Raw genomic sequence first — 24,296 nt, 5'->3', positions numbered from 1 at the left:
ATCTAGTTCACTAGACTTATCTTGTGGCCATCAGCCTATTAACGGTGCACAGTTTTGAGTAAAAATCCTGTTAGAGGTATGTACCATCCCTGAAAGATGAAGTTAAATTTGATATTAGCTGTATCAGAAGACTTTTCATGCTCAGGAATCAGATGAAAGAAAAGAGTTGGCTAAGACAAACAGTTTAATTTGAATTATATTACAGATTAATACACTGGGAGATGAAGTACAGATTATTTTGTTGTGTGAATAATTTAGTGAACAAATATATGCTTCTTTTGTAGTGGGTCTAATTAATTTCCATAAAACCACTTATATTCATGTATAGTTTCTAGGTATCGATATGGAGACTTCAAAAAAATGGGATATAAAGTTCTCAAAAACAGCTCATTTTGCAGCCAAAAGTTAAGAAAGACTTTAACCTTACCGTTTTCAGAAATTAAAATGCACTGGTTGCATCTGAAATACTTCTGACAACTCTAAGCTGTAACTTTGAGTGATTCATGCGAAATGCAGATGCTTTTCATTGACAATTGTGTGCATTAGAGAAATTATAATATCTGGCTCAAATCTGGGGGAAAAAGGTGCCAAGAACACCATATATGGTACATTGCAGTTTTGGAGCATCTTGAATCTAGTTACAGGATTTGCTTTTGGGAAATGTGTGCAAGAGAAGGAGATCTGGAAATCCAAGTGCCAAATCATTGCTTGAATGGCTGAAGTAGATAGGTTGATACAGACAGAAATTGAACCAAGTGTAGGCCCTCAGCATTGCATCACGTCAGTCGCCCTGCTAGACAGGGGTCCAGGGAAGTAAATAGTATGGGAAGAAATAGCCAGGGAATTGTTATGGCTAGGCTTGTATAGGCCCTAGGGCTGATAGCCTAGTACCAACCTATGAATAGAAAGATGGGAGTCAAGAGGGAAGACTGGGGCAGCTGTATATGTGTATGTTATTTTCAGTTTGATTCATGCACTGAAGAAGGCTTATACAGCCGAAACTGGTTTGTTTATTTAATACATACCATTTTTTGTGCTGACTTTGGGGTAGTTTATACTCCTTAGTTGATTTAATTTATTAAATTTATATTTTTTGACAACCTCCACTGGTGCTGGCCCTTCATTTTGGTTAGATCTTTCAGGATGCCCATAACAACCTAGATATATACTGCTCTTTGCTTGCTGAGATAGTTCCATTTGGCATTACCTATTTACAGGAGAGACCCAGGGAGAAAGTACTGTGGGGAGTAAAGAAGCATGAGGTCACCAGCTTGACAAGGAAAGATGTTCATCATTCTTATGCTGCATTAGCATTTGGCTGTTTGGGTTGTATCCTTCCCAGGATACAACAACTGGAAGATCTTCATAAAGCTGTGGCTCCCTCCCACACATACATGATGACTGCTGATTGACTAGCCCCTTGGAGGTAAATCAGCAGTCAAACTGTAGAAAACTTAAGTACTTTCTTGTCACCTTAAGTGAAAGGATCCCTGAGGCTTCACAGGAACACCAGGCAGATAAGTCCTCATAGGGGAACCCTGCCCCACAGCAAATATTGCCTTTTTAAGTGTTTTGATTCATTTTTTTCTAAAGAATACCAGCATTTGTATTAATAACAGAAGTTTATTTTCAGAAACTAATAATGTGAAGTTATTCTATCTTGCCTTCATTTTCACTGATGGGTTCGGAGCCGATCCTCAGCTCCATCTCAGACAAATACTAAAGCTCGAGGTCTTCAACCAGCTCGTGGCGTACTCCCCATCCCATGATTCACTGGTGCTTCCCTCAGATCTCATTTGCTGCTGCAACGGATCGGGTGTTTCACCAGCTCTGGTCAGTGAATATAAGTATTTTTCTCAAGTTTAATATATTTTTTCTAAATATTTCATCTTTTATATAGTTAAAGGTTAGTTTAACCAAGTTAGTTAGTTTAGAGAATTATAGGTAGCATACCTTTCTCTCTCTCTCTCTCTGTCTCTCTTTTGTGGCCATTTTTATTAGGCCTAGTTTAACTCCCTTTTCCCATTTATTCTAAACATTGATAGTTTTAGCTTACATTTATATACATATATATCTGTGTGTGATGTGTTTATTGTTAGTAGTATAAAAGGCTTAGATATAGTTTTTTGTGAGCCTGTTTTTTTATTTAGGGCTATTTCTTCTTTAATATATAGCCTGTTTAAATTAGAAGGCTTTAATGATTGTTTATTGTATTCTAGTGTGATTATTGTTTTTTGTAGGATTGTTGATATGTCTCAGGAGAAATCTAAGTCGGGTTTCAAGAAATGCCCGAAGTGTGGGCAGAAGATGTCCATCACTGATGGACACTTGGACTGCTTATATTGTTTGGGGGAGGTTCACCTCCAAGAAAATTGTTCCATATGCCACTCATTCAGTACTACGGTGCTGCATGAAAGAAAAAGTAAATTGATAGCTAGACGGCTGGTTAAGTCTTCCATTCAGGACTCATTAGATAAGGGCAAGACCCAAGACAAGCATTCAAAATCTTCCAAGTCTTCTTCTGGATCCGAGCCGAAGACAAGCTCATCAATGCCAAAAAAATCGGACAGACCATCTACCTCAGCGCCACAAGTTTTGGAGTCAGTGGTTGTGCTTGTTGGTAGGAGCCGGTCCCTGGTTCTGGAGCCGGTATCTCCTCTCCTTAAGTCTCCTATTTTACAGTCAGTGGCTTCTTCCATAGCCTCTTCTCGGTCCTCAAGACTCTTTGATAAAGATGTGGATCGTGTGGTGCAGAGGCTTCTGCAGACACAGGAAGTAGCTAAGATTTTGTCGGGGCCGACCCTTAGGGCTTCGGCCCTGACTGAGTACCAGTGCATTACTTCTGTTCCTCCTCTGATCCATCTCGAGGTTTCGGAGCCAGAGTGTTCAGAGCTGATGATTGTGGATCCGCCGGAGCAGACACCTGCTCCAGGCCTGTCAGTTCAGACTACTCTGACTTTCTTGGTGCCGACCGTGCAGTCTAGGAGCCGACACTCGCTGGTTGGGTCCGGGGAGGATAGTCGAACCGACATCTCGGTTCCGACTTTACCTCTCGGGGCTTCGGCACGACTGAGCTCGGTTCCTACCTTTGGCTCGGATCCCACTGCTTCAGTGCCGGGGAGATCACCTGCTTCTTCAGATCCAGGGGTTTCCTCTCATCGTAGCTGGAGGGCCTTTTGATGCCATGAGGAGAGCATTGTCCCCTCGGGCTCATACATAATCAGAACTGGCAACCTCCTCCCTCAAAGCGCCTTTGTCTACCTCTGCTTCACTGGTCCCTGAAAAGCAGAGAGACCCAGAGCCTCAGGTCGCCCCAGTGGGTGAGCCCTGCTTTTCCGAGACCTCACCAGAAGCTCCCACTGAGGAGGTTCCCAGGAAGAGATTTTGCAAGAGGAAGCATCTGGACTCCCCACAGGAATCCGTTATGTCAGATACTGACTTAGATGAGTCAGAAGGGTCCCCACAGTCCCCCTTGATGATATCTCATTCGGAGATATCTTGGAAATCTTAAACAGAGGGGTGGCTGGAAGCCCATTAACTCTACTGATGAGTCAGTTCTCCTGAAGTCTTTTTGGTGTCAACCCCCCCCCCCCCCTCCCCATGGGTGTCACCTCCTTTTGATGAGCTGATGGAACTCATCTCTCAAAAGGCATGGGAGTCCCAGGATACCATGGAACCTGTCCCTCGGAGGCCTAACAAATTTATGACTTTCCCCCCAGGATAAGGCTTTCCTAACCAAAGGCGTACCTGCAGATGCTATGTTGGTGGCGGCAGCTACCAAGAAGGAGTTGTCAGAGACCTCTACATCTGTTCATCCTCCTAACAGGGATTTTAGGATCATGGACAGATATGGTAAGCGCACATTTAGTGCAGCGGCCTTTGCTCTTCAGTCCCTGAACTATTGCATGCATTTTACTAAATTGCACAGAGATCTCCTTAAAGAGCTGGGAGATGCTCTACAGGGTGCAGTAGCTGCAGGAGTTTCAGATGAAGTAACTTCCAAGCTTGCTACCCTAAATTCCCTTGTAAACTCTTCCATGCATCTGATTTTGTATGCAGCTGATGGAATGAGCAGGGCAGCGGGTACAGGAATTGCTCTTAGGAGACGTTCCTGGATACACTTATGTTCCTTTGTGGACCCTTTTAATCATCCTTTGTGAACACCCCTTTCGATGGCTCCTCTTACCTCCTCTTAACGCTTACCAGGAGTGAGCAGGATGGAAAAGACTGTCTGATGTTGGAGTCTGTTTTTCCACCCCTACCAACCTTACTCTAAAGGTCAGAACGGAGGGAAGATGTGGTTCCATAAAACTTAAGGAGCTTTCCAGGACACTCATGGTGAACCCCCCCCCCCTAGAGGCAGGGGGGGGGGTAATAATGGAAGAAGCTGCCCACACGACAGAGGAGGTCCGCAGAATCAGGGCGACGGGGATCAGTTCTTTGGAAAGCCCTATCAGTGCTCCTGAAAGCAGACCTGCCTGTCCATCTGTGGAGCAGTTGGGGGACACTTATCTCTGTCCCATATGCCTGACAAAACATAAAAGATCACTGGATACAAAGCATAATAGCCAGAGGACACTGCATTTCCTTTGCCACCCCACCACCCCTTGTAAGAAAAATCCGGGACCTCCCACCCAGTCACAGGGAACAAGCAACCATAGAGATTCAAAGGTTGCTAGAAAAAGAGTCCTCCAACCAGTCCCAGCAGACCAGAGAGGATCTGGAACTTACTCCAGGTTCTTTTTAGTTCCAAAGAAAACAGGGGACTGGAGACCCATTTTGGACCTCAACAGACTAAACAAATCTGTCAAAAAGACAAAGTTTTGGATGGTCATGCTGCAGTTGATACTTCCCTTTCTTGGGAAAGGTAATTGGATGTGCTTGATAGATCTCCAGGGTGTGTACTAGCACATCAAAATGGCCAGGCCATCCAGAGATCTGCGCTTTCGGCTGGGAGCCAGTTACTACCAGTTCTGAGCTCTGCTCTTTTGTCTCACTACAGCCCCGAGAGTGTTCACCAAATGCATGGCAGTAGTCAGGGCTCACCTGAGAAGTTTAGGATTCCAGGTGTTTCCAGACCTAGACAACTGTCTCCTCACTGCCACCACCAGACATCAACTCATACTAACAAGAGACACAACCTTAAACCTCTGCAGTCAGTTGGGGATTACCATAAACTCAGAAAAATCTGCCTTATCACCATCCAAACAGGAACAGATGTAGATACCATTTCCATGATTGTAGAACTTCCACCTGAAAGAGTTTTTGTTTTTTATGAAAACAGGTCCTAATTCTTCTAGCAAAAGAAAAAGCCCCAGCTTCAATGGTGCTCAAATTATTGGGGATAATGGCAGCAGCAGTCATTGATATTCCTTTAGGTCGAATGCACATGCGTATACTACAATGGCTTCTGTTCACACAATGGTCCTTTCAGGAACTTCCAATGTCTCATCAAATCCTGATAACAAACTCATGCAAGAACGAGCTTCACTGGTAGCTGACATGTCATCAAGTAACAATCGGTCGCCCCTTTGTTCTACCTGCTCCCATTGCCACTGTGACCATGGATGCCTCCCTGATAGGGTGGGGCATTATTAGGGAAGAACAGCCCAAGGCACGTGGAAACAACACGAGGCTCATCTGCATATCAGTGTCCTCGAGATGAGAGCGGTACTTCTAGCATTGCTGTCTTTTCAAGACCCCCTTCCTCTAGGAACTATTGCAATTCAGACGGACAACATGTCAGTGGTCTGGTACATAAGCAAACAAGTAGGAACCAGATCTTACCCCCTATGTCGAGAGGCCCTGAGAATATGGCAATGGGCAACTTCAACCCAGTGCTTTCTGATAGCAACGCACATCCCAGGGAAGTCCAGTGTGGTAGTAGACAAACTGAGCAGAGCAATTCTTTTGCTTCACAAGTGGTCCCTGAAGCAAGAAGTGGCGGAAAGGATATTCGCAGATGGGGCCAACTTTGCTGCAACCTCTTTGCAACCGCAATGAACACGAAATGCAGCAGCTATTTTACTCTAATCTCCCTTATGGGAGATTGCCCAAGGGACGCGCTTGTACACAGTTGGCCCCCAGGTCTCCTTTATGCATTTCCACCTTTTCTACTGATATCCAAAGATGTCCTTCAAGGATGCATCTGCAGTCCTAACAAATGGGTTGTCCTGTCATCAGGCAGCCCTTCGGTCGGCCGGATTCCAAAGTCTGGGTCTGGCCTCGGCTGGTGTCGCACTTCACCCGACGTCATCTCTGCTGGTCTTCGGGTATAAAGGCATCAGCCGACGCCATTTTCCTCAGTCTTTCTTGCCGCGTGGCGCCCGAAGCAGAAGCTGTTCGCAAGTGCCGGTCGGTCAGATCCAGAGATTACTACTACCGAATACAACTTCGAAGACTTCTAAAAGCTAAGTACCCCGTTGGGGACTCTTTCTTGCCTCAGCCGATGTCAGAAAAAGTAAAGTAACTGTTTAACTTGTGGGAAACAAATACCTCATAAAGATTTCCACTCTTACTGCTTACCTTGTTTAGGCCCAGACCACGACGTAGCAGCTTGTTTAGCCTGTGCTTCCTTCAACCGACGAACGCTTAGGCGTCGGTCGGAGTTTGCTGAACAGTTTTTCGGCTCAGACTTTGCATACATTATGCCGTCGGATCCTCCGACTACCCAAATTGTTAAAAAACGCAAAGAAAAGGACCGACACTCGCGGTCCGCGGTTTCGGCCGAAACCACGGTAAAGCAAACCGCGAGTGTCTCGGTTTCGGCCGAAACCGAGCAAACGGTTCAATCTACAGCCGAATCCATGACTACTACCGAGGCCCCTTCTACCCTAGCTGAATCGGCCTCTGAAATTTTGCCTACAACTGTGGTTTCTCCAGAGTTATCGGACACCATCCCTTTGGATGTCTCTACCCCAGCACGTGGTGCTGCTAGGCCTCCTGCAGCCATGTCCATAAAGGCCTTTGCCAGGGCTAAAGCAGCCAAAACTGCTAAATCAGTGCCTGTTAAGCCCCCCTCTCACAGGCCCAGCTCCAGTTCACAAATGCTTACTTTGGCAGAGGATCTCATCTCCTTAATAAGAGGATCCCAATCTCACCCAGACAGGGCCTCACAACCTTCAGAAAAGAGACCCAGAGTAGAGCCCCCTGAGCCAGGCTCCTCAGATGACTTTTCTGATGACTCAGACATTACAGACCATCCAGAGGCTCCTCTTTCTACTTATGAAGATTCTGATGCTGAAGAATCTATTCCTTCTGCCTCTCCACCAGAGGAATTTTCCTTTGGGGAAACCTTACATGCCATGCGAGAGCAATTTCAATGGCAGGGACAAGATTTCTCAGATTCAAGGAAAAGGCTTAGGACCTTTTTACACTTACCGCAGCATAGGCCCTTAGCTATACCTCCAGTTCTTCCTGTTGTGGATGATGCCTTTAATGATGTTTGCACTGCTCCTGATACTTTACCTCCAGCCCCTGCTAAGCCCGACAGGTTCTACAGGGTACCGGACACTCATCACCACTTATACAAGGCTCCTTTTGCAGATCCGGAGACTATCTCCCAGGGGCCTAAGGCAGTAGCTTCGACCTCAGCTAAAACCCTCTCCCTTCTGATAGGAATCCAGGACCTTAGAGAGATGGGGTAAAAAAGTATACACCTCTGCTACTCTCTCAGCTAGAGCTTTGAACTGTCAGTTTCATATGATCCAATACCAAGAGTTTATGCTTGATCAGTTAACTAAGAAACTGTCCTCTGATGATTCCTTAGATAAGAAATATGTTCTAGAAATGGTGAATAACATTCAGCAGGTTAGTAACCATTCTTTAAAATGTGGCTATGATGCACTGGAGGCTTCATTTAGATCAGCCATGACTGGCACAGTTATAAGAAGGCATGCATGGTTGAAAGAGCAGGTCTTGCCGGATCATGTTAAAGCAAAGCTTTTAGATGCTCCTATGGACAAGGTCAGTCTATTCGGTTCTCCTGCCCAACAAGTAATGAAGAAAATGGAAGAGAAGGCAAAATCTGTACAAACAGTTAAAGATTTCTTACAGGTACAGCCCCCAAGGTTCAGCAGGAACTGGCCTTCCAAAAATTGGTCCTTTCCAGACTCCTCTAAAAGTCAGAGAGGCAGGAATAGATGTTCCAGAGGCAGAAATCAATCCAGAGGAGGTGCCTACAGGGGACGCCAGTGGCAAGCAATAACCAACGAGCCACGGATACAACCACTACCATTGCAACAGGACAATCACAGTGACTTGGTTCTAACACCGCCTACCAGGGAACAAATAGTAGCACCCTTAGGCGGAAAGTTAGCATTATTTTCAAAAAACTGGCACTATATCACAAGAGACAACTGGATTTTGCAAACTATAGACCAAGGGTGCAGGTTTCACTTCCATACCTTACCAGCAAAAAGAGGAATGCCAAACCTGCCACCAAATCAAAAGTCAGAAGCCCTAAAACAAATAGCTCAATTAAAAAAGATGAGAGCTGTGGAAAGGGTACCACCTACAGAACAGGGCAAGGGATTTTACTCCAGACTCTTCCTAGTACCAAGAAAAGAAAACAGTTGGAGACCTATTCTTGACCTGTCCGCTTTAAACACATTCATCATTGTTCCAAAATTCAAAATGCTGACCCTACACCAACTTCTTCCCATGCTGGGCAAGGAGTATTGGCTGGTAACTCTAGATCTCAAGGAGGCATACCTGCACGTCCCCATACGACCAATTTGCAGAAGATACCTCAGATTTCTTGCAGGATCAGAGCATTATCAATTCTCAGCATTGCCCTTTGGCTTATCTACTGCGCCCAGAGTGTTCACGAAATGCCTGGCATCAGTAATCGCTCATTGCAGGCTTCAGGGAATCCAAATTTATCCATACCTGGACGACTGCCTGATACAAGCGGACAACAAAAGCAAGCTGACACAAGACTTACAAAGAGTCATTTGCTTACTACAAGCTCTGGGATACACAGTCAATTTAAAAAAGTCAAAACTGATACCATCCCAGACAATAACATTCTTGGGTGCAGAATTGGACACAGTAAAACAGATGGCATTCCTAACTGCAGAAAAACAAGAACAACTTCCTCTGTACTTCTTGACACTAGCAAAGCAGAACAAACTAACAGCAAGGAAAGTTCTGCAGGCTTTGGGTTTCATGGCATCCTGCATAATCTTGGTCCCCCATGCCAGACTGCATATGAGAAAGCTACAGTGGTACCTAAAGAATTTATGGTCTCAACACAAGCACAGCTTAGAAACCGAAATACCACTAATTCCATGCCTGAAACAAGAGTTCCTATGGTGGGCTCAGACATGCCAGGCAAACCCAGGATTGGCCTTCCACAACATTCAAGCAAGCCAAACCATCACAACGGACGCCTCAGACCTCGGTTGGGGGGCACACATGCTGGACAAGTGCATTCAAGGCCTATGGACTCCAGATCAGCTACACCTGCACATAAATCAAAAAGAGATGCTGGCAGTAAAACTGGCAATCCAGAATTTCAGACCATTCCTCAAAGAGGGCCAAGTGATGATAAGGACAGACAACACCACAGTCATGTGGTACATCAACAAACAGGGAGGTACTCATTCATACCCGCTATGCCGAATGACTCTGGACCTGTGGAATATGGCTCTGAGCTACAACATTCAATTACAGGCAATATTTGTACCGGGAAAAGAAAACATCCTAGCAGACATGTTAAGCAGAACTACCTCGGATGCTCACGAATGGATGCTACACCCGGACATCTTCAAGGCCATCACAAAGAAATGGGGAATGCCACAAATAGACCTATTTGCATCCCCACTCAACCACCAGCTCAAGAAATTCTGCACAAGGACATACCACCCTCTTGCTTGGAAGGTGGACTCTCTATCCTTCAATTGGAAAGGCCTGACAGCATATGCATTTCCACCCCTTCCTTTGATGCACAAGGTACTACTGAAAATCAAAGAGGAACGGCCAAGGATAATTCTGATAGCTCCAAATTGGCCAAGACAACATTGGTATCCATTACTGAGGAGCATGTCTCGGGGGGGAAACGTGGACTCTACCCTGATTCCTTTGATGTTGACTCAGTGCAACTACAACATCTTGCATCCAAACCTGAAAACTCTGCAACTCACTGCCTGGAACATTACATAAGAACATCTAACCCAGATTTATCCCAAAGGGTTAAAGACATTATCCTTGAGGCCCGCAGACCTTCTACCAGAAGGAACTATGCAGGGAAATGGAAAAGGTTTGTCATTTGGAGTACGGAAAGAGGGAAAGATGTGTCAAAAGTAGATATTGCCAACATCCTGGAATATTTGGCAGAGCTCCTACATACTGGCCTGTCCTATTCCTCCATCAAGATACATGCATCAGCTATTTCTGCAGAATACAGCCTCGATCCTCCTGTCTTCTCATCCTCTACTCAGGCAGTTCCTCAGAGGAATTAAGAATGTAAAACCTCCTAGGAAACCACCATTACCAGCATGGGACTTGAATTTTGTGCTAGAAAAATTGACACTCCCTCCATTCGAACCAGCAGCAACAGCAGATCTTCAACACCTATCCTGGAAAACTGCTTTCCTACTGGCAATTACTTCAGCAAGAAGGGTTTCAGAACTACAGGCTTTAATGGCAGTACAACCCTTCCTAATCTTCCATCAAGATAGAGTGTCCATGAGAACTAATCCTACATTTATGCCTAAGGTGGTATCCAGACTGTCTCTAAACCAGGCAATCCACCTACCTACCTTCTTTCCCAACCCACAGAACAAAGGGGAAAGACTGCTGCATACCTTGGATGTACATAGACAGTTGCGCTACTACCTGGACAGAACCAAGGGCAATAGAAAAACTGACCAGCTCCTAGTAGCCTGTGCAACAGGAAGGGAAGGAAAAGCAATTTCCAAACAGACAATCTCCAAGTGGATAGGAAATTGCATAAGATTCTGTTACTCCTATCATGGAAAGCAAATTCCACAGAACATAAGGCCTCATTCTACAAGGGCTACAGCCACTACCACAGCCTTCTTACGAGGAGTGGCTACCAAGGACATTATTGAGGCTGCTACTTGGACCTCCGTGCATACATTTGCCAAGCATTATAACTTACCTCTATACTCTAGATCCCGAGCAGGGTTTGCCACTGCTGTGTTGCAAGGGATCCTAAGTACACCATAATTCTTATTCCCCCTCCCTAGTTTGGCTATGGTATTCTACCCATTTGTTAGGACTGCAGATGCATCCTTGAAGGACATAGTACAGTTTTGTACCTACCATAAATGTAGATGTCCGAACAGGATAGCATCTGCAGTCAGGATTACCCACCCTCCTTCCCTCTGTGGTACTCCTAGGGTATTGCCCACCTAATAGCTAGCTGGGGGGGATCTCTTATGGTGTATTTGTTTGTATATATGTACATACATGCATATTTTTGTGTTTGCCTTCTACTTTTGGGAAACATTGGCATTTACCCAAAAATTTAGCTATCCAAGAGGGCTACTGGCATCTGGGGCAAGAAACACTGAGGAAAATGGCGTCGGCTGATGCCTTTATACCCGAAGACCAGCAGAGATGACGTCGGGTGAAGTGCGACACCAGCCGAGGCCAGACCCAGACTTTGGAATCCGGCCGACCGAAGGGCTGCCTGACGACAGGACAACCCATTTGTTAGGACTGCAGATGCTATCCTGTTCGGACATCTACATTTATGGTAGGTACAAAACTGTACTTTTTACAGAAAGCAAAGACTCTGGGAAGGACCATTATTCTAATAGACCCTTACTGGACTCGTCAGATTTGGTTCCCCTTTCTTCAGCCTCATCTATTGGAAGAACCTTGGATCCTGGACCCAGTTCCAGATCTTCTGCCTCACTCATCAGGGGCTCTTCATCCCACACTTCACACCCTCAAATTGACAGCTTGGCTGCTCCAGTTCCCAGAATAGCCAGGTTTTAAAATCTCTCAGCTGCAGGTCAGCACATTATAATATCCTCCCATAAATCCTCTACCAGGAAGTTATACCTTAGTAAATGGAAGAGATTTTCTATATGGGTATCTCAAAACAATATTGACCCATATCTGGCCTCAATTTCATCCATTTTAGAGTTTTTGACTAAACTTTTCAGTGAAGGAGCAGCTACTGCAGCCATTAGGGTTCAGTTAGCGGCAGTCTCTAACTTTCACCTTGGTGATCAGGGGTCTAGTATCATGTCCCACAGACTCTCCAAAGCCTTTCTTAAGGGCACCTCTCATCTGAGACCCCCTATTTGGTCCCCAGTTTTACTATGGAATCTAAATCTTGTCCTTTCTCATATTATTTGAACCGGCCTCATCTTGTGACCTGAAATATGTATCAGGGAAAGCCATTTTTCTAGTAGCTATTACGTAAGCTCGGAGGGTTTCAGTTACACACCTTGTCCATTAAACCTCTATATTTAATATTTCATAACGACAGAGTTTCTCTTCAGGACAAATCCATCATTTTTACCTAAGGTATGTTCAGAAACAAATCTCAATCAGACTACAGAATTACCTGTTTTTTCCCTAATTATTCTAATAAGATGGAACAAACGCTGCACAAGTTGGACATCCACAGGCAGCTTCGATTCTATTTACACAGGACTAAGGACTTTAGAAAATCAGAACAGCTCTTTGTTTCATTTTCAGACTCAAAGAAAAGTGCTCCAGTGGTAAAAACCACCTTGTCAAAATGGTTATCAGATTGCATCTCTTTTACATACAATTCTGTCCATTCACCATTACATAAAAAAATAAAGGCCCGTTCAACTAGAGCTATTTTCACATCTTCAGCCTTTCTGGCCAAACTACCAATAGATTCCATTTGTGCAGCAGCCACATGGTCTAGACCTCATACCTTTATCAATCATTACAAATTAGACAAGGCCTCCAGGGACAGGGTCTCCTTTGATTCCACTGCCCTGAGGAATATACTCCCGTGAGCTACCCGAGAAAGATGGTGCTTGGGACACTAACCTATCAGTGAGAAAGATAGAACAACTTCCCATAAAGAAGTTATGTACTCACCATAACGTTTTATTCTTACGTCCCACCCTCCAACCCCGTACCAGTGTCTTGTGGACTGAGAAGTTGAAACAAGTTTGGGTTGTGTTTAGTCCTTATCTAGTGTATCCCTGGATACTAAATTTTTTTGGCGGAACTTTAGTCAACTTAGTTGGCAGCAAATAAGATCTGAGGGAAGCACCAGTGCATCATGGGTTAGGGAGTAGGCCACGAGCTGGTTGAAGACCTCGAGCTTTAGCATTTGGCCAAGTTGGAGCTGAGGATCGGTGAGAATGAAGGCGAGATAAACAACTCACATGGAATGTTATGGTGAGTACATAACTTCTTTTTTTAGAACTGGGCTTATTGAATATTATGGCTGGTTTTGAGAGTAAAATGTACTGCTTTTGAGAAAATTTAACTGAAGAGTAAGCATTTAAAGATTGTAATGTGTTTCTTTGCACCTAAAACAGTGAGTGTTTTGGTACTTGTTTACACTTCATGACAGCTTACCTTCATTATTTTACTGTTTGCAAAATTTTGCTTGAAGGTGTTATATTTAAACATCGAAAAGTGTATTTCAGAGCTAGAAGTGCATTTTATGTTTGGTGCTTGTGTACACTTCATGACATCTTTATTTCTTGATCTGATGTAAATTTTCATGTATTCCTCAAAAGTTGGGTTCTGATCCGACCCTTGGATCAGACTCTGCTGTTATTTGAGCTCATTGCCACAAAAAAGATCTCAAGCTCTTCACTTACCCATAATGCACCAACCCCTAATGTACTCCAGATCTCGTTTGCCACTTTCACGTTTGGATGTGGTCACTTTGAGCTCTCAAGTGTTTCAGTAGAGTGGGAGATAAGTTTATTCTTTTTGTTATTCCGTATAAAATCTAAATTTTTTCTTATTTCCTATCACTAATTCCTCCCTTTGTTACTTTTTTTTTTTTTAAATGTAATCATCTTATCATAGTTAGTAAGCACCTTTCCCCTTTCCCTCTTATATGCTTTAGTGTAAATCTGGTTACCATTGCTAGTATTTTTTTTTTGTTTTGGTTGTTTATATATTTAAACAAAACAAAAAACTTTTCTGCTATTTTTCATATATAATTTCAAAATGTCTGAAAAGGGTCCTTCTGGCTTTAAAAAATGTCAGAAATGCAGGCATAGGTTGCCTGTTTCTGATATGCATAGTTTGTGTGTCTACTGTTTGACCGCAGACCATTTACAGGTAGATTGCTTATGGGTTGAAGGCCTTACAGATGGAAGAATTGCAGATAGGAAAAAACTAATTAATCATGAAAGGATTGTTACCTTAATTTTTATAGGCTATTTATGGGGCTCAATCCCCCCCAGCCTAAGAAAAGGAGCCTTCAACTAAGCCTTCAAAGCCTTTTGCATCCTCGACTCCCTCGTCGGATCCTGCTCAGATGTAGACTGCTCCAACTTGGCAGGCGTTGGAGTTGAAAATGGCTTCCTCTGATCCTAACTCTTCAGATCCAAAGCCTTTGTCCAGGATTAGGCATTCTCCCTCCATAGACCTAGTACAGTCTAAAGTACCTTCCCCATATCTTGAATCCTGCCATCACTCTAGGTCCCCAGCTGTAACTTCTCATTCTTCCAGAAGTCTGATCGAGGCTGATGTGGGCAGAAAGATAAGGAAATTTCTCTCTGCACTTATACAGATGGAAATTCTCCCAGCTCCTACCCCTTTGGGTCTAGAAGGCCTTGTTTGTACTATGCAATCAATCTCAGCTCACCTCCGATCCGACCTATAATTTCAGAGCCCCTGGATCCGGGTCTCCTGAGACCATCTGGATCAGATCTGAAGATGCTATTATCTTCGTTTCTGAGTCTGTCTCTGAGTGCAACAGCTCCGACGGTTTCAGATCTGACTGACTCTCTGGGCTGACGTTTTCCTGTTGGATCTAAGGCATTAGTCAACTCTAAAGTTTTGGAAGCCATCTCTTCCCCTTGGAGCCTCTGCACTGGACAGCTCAGCCCTGACCTCTGACTATGGTGGACAGCTTTTTGGGTAGGGAGAGCCAATGGAGCTGAAGCATGGCTTCTCGGCTCCATTGGCTTCCTTCTTCCTAGAGCATTCTGCCTTTGAGGTGGTGGAGAGAGAATGTTCTCTGCTTCCCCAGGACAGATGGTTCCTACGCCCTCGGATCTTCTCTCTGGATCCTGTGCATCTGTGTGCCTTGAGCCCCACCATTCTATGCCACAGGGACAGCCAGCCCAAAGTGCGCAGGTTACCCAGCAGGGTGTTACCACCTCTTCCAATATCTCTCTGGAGCATCCCACCAAAGAAGATGTTCATCGTGTTTCACTGTTGCAGTCATTACATTTGGGTTATTTGCTGGCAGGTTGCCCTCAGTCGGCCTGATTAACAAAGTCTTGGGTCCTGCGTCGGTTGCTGTCCCCTCTTCCATGACGTCAGGTCGTCAGGGGTATAAAACATGCAGCCGATGCCAGTACATCAGTCTTTCTTGCCATGCGGTGCCCGAAGCAGAATCAGTTCGCAAGTGTTGGTCGGCCAACTCCTGAAATTTTCATTTTCGAGTTTCAGAACCGAAGTCTTCAACTTAAAGCTAAGTACCCTGTTGGGGAAACTTTTTCTTGCTCCTTACCGATGTCAGTAAAAGTTAATAATTGCATTACTTGTGGGAAGCAAATACCTCCTAAGGATTTTCATTTGTACTGTATTCCTTGCCTAGGCCCTGACCACGACGTACTTTGCTGTTGGTTTTGTGCTTTATTTAATTAGTGCACTATCCGTCGTCTGTATATTTTTCCTTCAAAATATTTTGGTTCTCGGTTTAATTATCCAGAAATGACGTTGGTTAGCCATCCGACTACCGGAATACTGAAAATAAAACAAAGAAAAAGACAGACAGGCCGTTGAGGTCCAAAACTGCTGACGACGCTTCTCCTAAGCCAGTTGCCAGTTCGCCGGTACTCAGTGAGGTGCTTTCGCAGCCCCTGATACCCGCTACTTCTGATTCACAGGCCTCTACTGAGACCCATTCGGAGTCCAGTATGCCGTGAGATACTTCGCATATGGAACCCGCGGATGTCTCTAACTTGGATGGGTCCAGAGCCACTGAGCAGGCACCGGCTTCTGAGGGTGTATTCAGGCCTACAGACTTGCATATTAAACCAACTCCAACTTCAGTGCTAAGGCCTAAATCTCGATCTATGTCTAAAAAACCGACGCCCAGGCCACATGTTCAGGCCCCTATGCCTAAAAAACAGATGATCAAAATGGATGAAGATTTAATTACTCTAATTAGGGGTAGTCAACCCCCCCCCCTTCCAAGAGGCCTAGGATTGAATTTGACTATGAATCTTCTGAACAGGACTCTGTTTCTTCTGACTCTTCTAATGATCTGGATTTGTCCATACCTACTTATGAGGACTCTGATGGAGAGGATTCCATTCCCTCTGCTTCTCCACCTGAGGATTTCTCTTTTGGGGAAACTTTACATACCTTAAGGGAGCATTTCCACTGGGAAAGTCAGGATTTCTCTGAATCCAAAAAGAGGCTTAGGGATTTCCTTCTTCCTCAGCATAGGCCTTTGACTATACCTCCTGTACTAGATATTGTTGATCTGTTTTCGGAATCCAGTATGGCCCCTGATTCCTTGCCTCCAGCCCCTAGCAAACCAGATAGGTATTACAGGGTTCCTGAGTCCCAAAAATTCCTTTTCAAAAATCCTGTTGCGGACCCTTAAACCATTTCTTAGGGGCCCAAGGGCATTAAGACTTCTACTGCTAAAAATCCTACCCCTTGTGATAGAGGCTCCAGGGCGCTGGATAGATGGGGTAAAAAGGTTTATATTTCTGCAACATTAGCAATCAGGGCTTTAAACTATCAATTCCATATGCTAAAATATCAACAGCATGTCATGGGACTGCTTAAACAGAAAATTATGTTGATTTCTCACTGTGTGGAGAATAAAGATTTGCAGGATTTATTGCATTCAGCTGAACAAGTTGGCAAGCATACTTTGCAATGTGGTTTTGTTTCCTTAGAGGCCTCTTGTAGGGCTTCTGTTACTAGGTCTGTGCTTAGAAGACATGCTTGGCTTAAGTAGCAATCTCTGCCTGATCATGTTAAAGCAAAACTTTTGGATGCTCCTCTACAGCAGGACCGCTTATTTGGCAATAAGGCTGAAGAAGTTCTAAAAAAGATGGAAGATAAAGCTAAATCTATGCAATCTGTGAAAGATTTCTTACAGGTGCAACCTCTTAGATTTAGTAGGCATTGGCCTACTAAGAACGGGTCCTTTCCAGCTCCTTCCAGAGCCACTACGGCCAAACCCAGACATTCCAAAACCACCAGGTTTCAGTCCCAAGGGACTTACAGAACTAAGCAATAGGGTGCTTCCACTTCCAAATCTGGAAACAACAAGGCACCACCCTATGGTAAACGGTCTCAATGACTTCCCTTTGAAATTACCAAGCACTTACCTCTTAGCCGCCCCTTTGGGGGGAAAACTGGCTCTTCATTCAAGAAACTGGCAACTTATAACCTAGGACAAATGGGTTTTAAATATAGTATCCCATGGATACTGATTTCATTTCCACACGCTGCCAACTCCAAACGGGTGGTCAGACCTGCCCCCAAATCAGTGGGCAGAGGCTCAGAAACAAGTACTTTCCCTCCTAATCATGGGGGCTATTCAACTAGTACCAGAAGAGGAAAGGGACAAGGTTTTTATTCCAGACTTTTCCTGGTACCCAGAAAAAACAAATCATGGTGTCCAATTCTGGACCTGTCTACTCTAAACACCTTTCTGGACATTCCAAAATTCAAGATGCTGACTCTTCACTAGTTACTTCCTGTGCTAGGCAAGGATGCCTGGTTGGCAACTCTCTACTTAAAAGAGGCTTACCTGCATGTCCCAATCAGGGAATCATGCAGAAGATTCCTACGCTTCAAAGCAGGCTGCATGCATTATCAGTTCTCTGCACTGCCCTTTGGCTTGTCTACTGCGCCCAGGGTATTCACAAAGTGCCTGGCTCCAGTAATTGCATTTTGCAGGCAAGGACATATTCAAATATATCCATACCTGGACAATTGTCTAATTCAGGCAGAAAACCAGGCCATTCTTCTAAAACATCTGGCGTTTGTAAAAAGACTTCTAACCTGTCTAGGGTACACCGTAAACGAAAAGAAATCTCAACTAGTACCCTCTCAAAAAATTACATTCCTGGGTGTATGCTTGAATACAACGGCCCAGATGGCTTTCCTTACACCAGAAAAGCAAATTCATTTGGTGACTTACTTCAAACAGGCAGCCACAAACACCCTGCTATCTGCAAGGCAAATACTGCAAACCTTGGGGTTCATAGCCTCATGCATTCTTCTAATTCCATATGCAAGACTGCATATGAGGAAACTTCAGTGGTACTTAAAAAGTTAATGGAGTCAGCATTGTCATAGCCTGGAAACAATGATTCCTATCATACCTTGCCTGCGCCTACAGTTCCTATGGTGGGCAGAGGCCTGCCACCAAAACAAGGGACTGCCATTCACACCACCCTCTGCTGCCCAAACCCTAACTACAGACGCATCAGACTATGCATGGGGGGCTCATCTGGCAGGGGAAGTGCTTTCAGGGCAAATGGAGCCCAAATCAAATGCACCTTCATATCAATCAAAAGGAAATGCTAGCTGTACAGTATGCACTGACAGCCTTCAAGGACTGCCTTCATTCAGGACAATTACTGATAAAGACGGACAACACCATGGTTATGTGGTACATAAACAAGCAGGGGGGTACACATTCTTACCCCCTCTGCAGACTAGTCATGGCATTGTGGAACACAGCCTTGAGCTACCAAGTACAACTACAAGCTCAATTCCTGCCAGGAAAGCAGAATGTTCTGGCAGATGAACTAAGCAAAAATCTCATGGACCCTCATGAATGGAAACTGGAACCATGGATTTTCAGCATGTTGACATGCCGATGGGGGAGCACAGACATGGATCTTTTTGTCTCACCCCAGAACTACTAGTTGGACAAATGTTGCACAAGAACTCGTCACAAAAAAGCCTGGAAGGTCGATGCTCTGTCCTTCAGCTGGAAAAACCTATCAGTCTATGCCTTCCCCCTCTGCCTTTGCTCTCCAAAGTTCTACTAAAAGTCCAACAGGACAAACCAAAAATTATTTTGATTGCTCCAGACTGGCCTCACCAACACTGGTACCCACTCCTGTGCAGTGTCTCACACATTTCTCCATGGCACCTGCCTCAGACACCTTCCTTGCTGTCTCAGCAGGAGAACCAAGTTCTGCACCCTCAGCTCCAAACATTGAATCTTGCAGCTTGACTAATCACTTAAATTCACCCTTAGCATCCCTCAGCAAACCTGTGATGGATGTCATTTTGGAGGTGAGAAGACCTAGTACTAGCAAATCTTATGCTGACAAATGTAAAAGATTCTGTGCCTGGAATCAGTCTCAAGGGATGAGCAGTGCCCAATTTACCTCAGATTTTGCAATACTTAACTGAGATGCTTCATAAGGGCCTGTCTTTCTCTTCCATATAAATCCATGCCTCAGCCATTTCAGCTCATTACAACACAGACCCCCCCTTCTCTCATCCTCTTCTAAAGCAGTATCCCAGAAGGGCCAAAAACTTGAGAGCACCCAGGAGAGCTCCAACCCCTGCTTGGGACCTTAACTTTGTATTGGAGAAACTCACTTTACCTCCTTTCGAGTCAGCAGCAACTGCTGACTTAAAAATTATTTTCTGGAAAACAGCCTTCCTTTTAGCAATCACTTCAGCTAGAAGGATATCTGAATTACAGGCCCTTATGGCAGTGGAGCCTTTCATCATCTTTCATGTGGACAGGGTGTCACTCAGGACCAATCCATCATTCATGCCCAAGGTGGTATCCAGTGTGGCTCTTAATCAGTCCATTCATTTGCCAACTTTCTTTCCCAATCCACAGGACAAGGGAGAGTGGATTCTGCATTCATTGGATGTATACAGACAACTTAGATTCTACTTGGACAGGACTAAATCTCAAAGAAAATGTGAACAACTGCTGGTAGCATTTGCTACAGGGGCAGAGGGGAAGGCTATTTCAAAGCAAACCATTTCTAAATGGATAAGCCATTGTATTCATTTCTGTTATAAGCACCATGGAAAACCTATCCCCCAGGGGATCAGATCTCATTCCACCAGGGCTGCATCTACTTCAGCAGCCTTTCTCAGAGGTGTTCCTACAGGGGATATTCTAGAAGCTGCTACCTGGAGTTCAGTTCATACTCTCACCAAGCATTATAACATATCACAAGCACTCAGGTCACTCCAAGGCAAGTACAAATATGACTCTGTCATTATCCATGCTGGTGTGAATGACCTGAGACGTACCTCCCCGGACTACATGAAAAGAGACATAGAGGAGCTCTCTGAGCATGTAGCCCAGGCTGGTATGACCCTGGCCTTGAGTAGCATCTTACCCTCACTAAGAATGATGCCTCAATATGAAGACAAGATGATCAATTTCAACAATTGGCTTAAGTATTGGTGTCATTCAAAGGGAATCCAATGCCTGTCAGCCTGGGATGACATGCTCGACAAGCCACGATGCTTCGCTAGGGACGGCTTGCACCTGTCATCCCTGGGCTTTCGGATATTGGCAAAGGCTCTTGCTACCCCCATAGTGCCTTTTTTAGGCAAGGCTCAAAAGACAAACCCACCTCCATAGGTATCACAAGGGATAAGAAACTAAGAGTAATGCTACTCAATGCCAGAAGTCTAAACCTCAAGATGCATGCACTAAAAACTCTCCTTAATATGGAGAACATCGATATCTGTGCAGTAACAGAAACCTGGTTCAAGGCTCCCGAGAGCACCCCAGCACTACCAGGTTATACCTCATACCATGCTTTTCGGCCCTAAAACTTGGACCGAACCATAAAAGGAGGGGGAGTATCAATATTTGTCAAAGATACCCACACCTCCAGGTTGGTGGCACAGCACGAAGCATCAGAGACTATCCCTGTGCAACTAACAGTGGGTAAAACTGCCTTCCAGTTTATAGCCTGCTACAGACCACCCTCCCAAACCCAGGAACCCCACTCGGCCTTCCTGAGAACACTGGAAAATATGAAGGTCTCTCCAAACACCATTATATTGGGCGACTTCAACTACCCAAACATAGACTGGGAGCATTACTCTAGCTCCAACACCCTAGCCCAAAGGTTCCTAGAATTTATAAACTCAAATGCTATGGAACAACTTGTTACCACTCCCACAAGAGGGGAAAACATACTGGACCTGATCATCACCAACATGGGAATACTATGCTCCAGACCAGAAGTGTATCCCTCACTGGTAAGATCAGACCATAAACTAATCTCACTGGATATTCACATCCCGACTCCCCCCCCCCCCCCGCCCTGAAAACCACAGTGAAAAACTTCTCTAAAGCAAATTTCACACTCCTCAAAACCGAGGTGGAATCCTTCAAAGCCCCCGGGCCTGTGGAAAATATGTCCCAGACCGCAGAATCCTTTATAAAAACATTCTATGAACACCTTCAGGAATGCATGGATCATGCAATCCAAATAAAACCAAGACCCAATCCTCCAAAGGCAGACGTCCTGTCTGGTGGACCCCAGCCATAAACAAACTATACAATAGAAGGAGGAAGCTACTACATGATAGAGCAAAATCCCAAAAAGGGAGGGCATCTCTGATCAGTATTAGCAAAAAACTATGGGCACTCATAAAATCGTCTAAGGCCAGCTTCGAGAGAAAAATTGCACATGACACTAAGGATAATCACAAGGCTTTCTTTAGTTATGTTAGGAACCTGGGTGGGAATTCCCAGATATGCTCAGAATTAGTCCAAAATGACAAAAAATACACCGAACCCACAGACATTGCCAACATCCTAGCTGACAGGTTCAGTGCAAACTTCTCCCCCCTCTCCCCACCAAAAGGGCGAATATCTATCCCAGCAGAATGCTGCCCCCCTGACATCTCAGATGCTCAGGTAAGAGTTGCCCTCTCCAAAGCAAAAAACACAGCATCAATGGGACCAGACGGTGTCCCGGGCTGCGTCCTACATGAACTCCAAGAAGAGCTAAACCCAAACATAAAACTACTGTTCAGACTCAGCCTTACTACAGGATATGTACCCAAAGAGTGGCGTACAGCAACAGTGGTCCCTCTCCACAAAGGTGGTGCCTCAACGGATCCTGGAAACTATTGCCCCATAAGCCTGACTAGCTTGGTCTGCAAAGCTATGGAAAGGATCATCATGGACCTCACAAATAAAGATATTGGGGACCTACAGACACTGGATCCTACCAGGTTCGGCTTTATTAAGGGCAGATCCTGCCTCTTAAACCTGGTTGATTTCTTCAAAACAGTCACCAAGGCCATTGAGGGGAAGGTGGTTCACGCAGCCTTCCTGGACCTCGCAAAAGCCTTCGATACAATACTCCACTCAGGCATTATAGATAAGCTCACCTGCTTAAATATAAACCACTATGTCAGTAGATGGGTTGCAAACTGGCTCAAGGACAGAACCCACATGGTTAGAATTGTTGGAGCCATGTCAGACTCCAAACCAGTTACAAGTGGCGTCCCACAAGGCTCAGTCCTGGGACCTCTCTTGTCCGGTATATATTTCTCGGAGGTACAGGCCAACACAGAAGGACTGTGGCTGACCAAGTTCACAGATGACTGCAAACTGGGCACCATAATTGACTCTCCAGCCGACACAAGCATCCTCCAGAATGGCCTCATAGAAACAGACAACTGGTGCCAGAGCCATGGCCTCAAGCTTAATGCCAAAAAGTGTATAGTCATCTCCTTTGGAAAAAACAAAGTGCCCACAAATTACCACATAGGTGGTAATCCATTAAATACAAAAGAAGTAATTAGGGACCTGGGGACCCAAGTTGATAGCAATCTCTCATTTGACAACCACGTGGCCAAAGTGGTTAGAAAAACATTTTATATAGCCCACCTAATCATGAATGGATGCATGGATTCATATCTAGATCAGAGGAGGTCATCGTGCCTCTTTACTCATCCCTCATCAGGCCCATAATTGAGTACAATGCCCCTTTTGGGATGTACCTTACCAGACACCTGCAGCAACTGGAAAGACCCCAAAAGTACCTCACCAAGAGGATCAAAGGGCTCAAACAGATGCCATATGCTGCCCGGTTAAAGAAACTCCAGCTCTACTCAGTGGCATACCGCCTGCTCAGAGGCGATCTGAGCCTGACGTATAAAGCCATGCCCAACCCGGAATTAATGGACATGCTGCACCTCAGAAAATCCAAATCCCATCGAGCTACGCTCAAGAGACTTGAACCTCAGCACTGAAATAAATGGGACATGCTGGAGGGACAGATTCATAACCCAGAGGCTCCCTTCACTCTGGAATAAAATCCCAGTCCAGGTTAGGCAGAGTCCCTCATTGACTCTCTTCAAGAGGAATCTTGATGAGTGGATGGGAGATCGTAGGTTTACCCCGGGTATCACTTCTGTGTCACTGTTAGACAGAGGCACAGTATGCTAACCTCGAAAAAGGGCATAGCAAAATTTATTTAAAATGGGTGGCGAAAGCCAAACACACTCTGGCTAGGCTTATAAATGCCCTAGGGCAGATAGCCTAGTATGAACCTATTATCACTTACCATTTTTCTCTAAATCTAGAGATGGCTTTGCCACTGCTGTTTTGCAGGGCCTTATAGCTGGTCCTAATGCTGTACAAATCCATCCTCCCAGCCTTCGCTTCGGGAATCTACCCAAATGGTAATGACTGTAACAGTGAAACATGATGAACATAGTGCAGTTGTGTACACGTACCATAAATGTAGATGTTGGAGAGTATTCACTGTTGCAGTCCTGGTTACCCTCCCTCCAGCCCCCTGCTTTTCTTTTACTATACCTCTTCTTTCTTTTATTATGCTTAAAAGCCTTTTCGATGTATTTGCTTTTGTTTGGAGGTATATTTTTGTGTTTCTTATTATATATATGCATATATATATATATATATATATATATATATATATATATGCATAAATATATATATATATATATATATATATATATATATATATATATATATATATATATATAGATATTGCTCCCCATTTGGGGGCACCTGAGATCTGGGGCAAGAAAAACTGATGTAATGGCATTGGCTGCATGTGCTATACCCCTGACGACCAGACATCATGGAAGAAGGGACAGCAACCGACGCAGGACGCAAG

The 24,296-nt window shown here is 44.6% G+C and overlaps 1 protein-coding gene across 7 annotated transcripts in view; it reads left to right on the top strand.

The window, feature by feature from the left end:
• CEP43 (centrosomal protein 43) overlaps positions 1-24,296 on the top strand; it is a 2,274,574-nt gene that overhangs the window by 423,530 nt on the left and 1,826,748 nt on the right. The window lies entirely within an intron of this gene.

Source organism: Protopterus annectens, chromosome 1.part0 (genome assembly GCF_019279795.1).
Source record: "Protopterus annectens isolate FY-2018-M chromosome 1.part0, PAN1.0, whole genome shotgun sequence".
In the NCBI taxonomy this organism is placed as follows: Eukaryota; Metazoa; Chordata; order Ceratodontiformes; family Protopteridae; genus Protopterus; species Protopterus annectens.
This window is presented reverse-complemented; position numbering and strand designations above follow the sequence as displayed.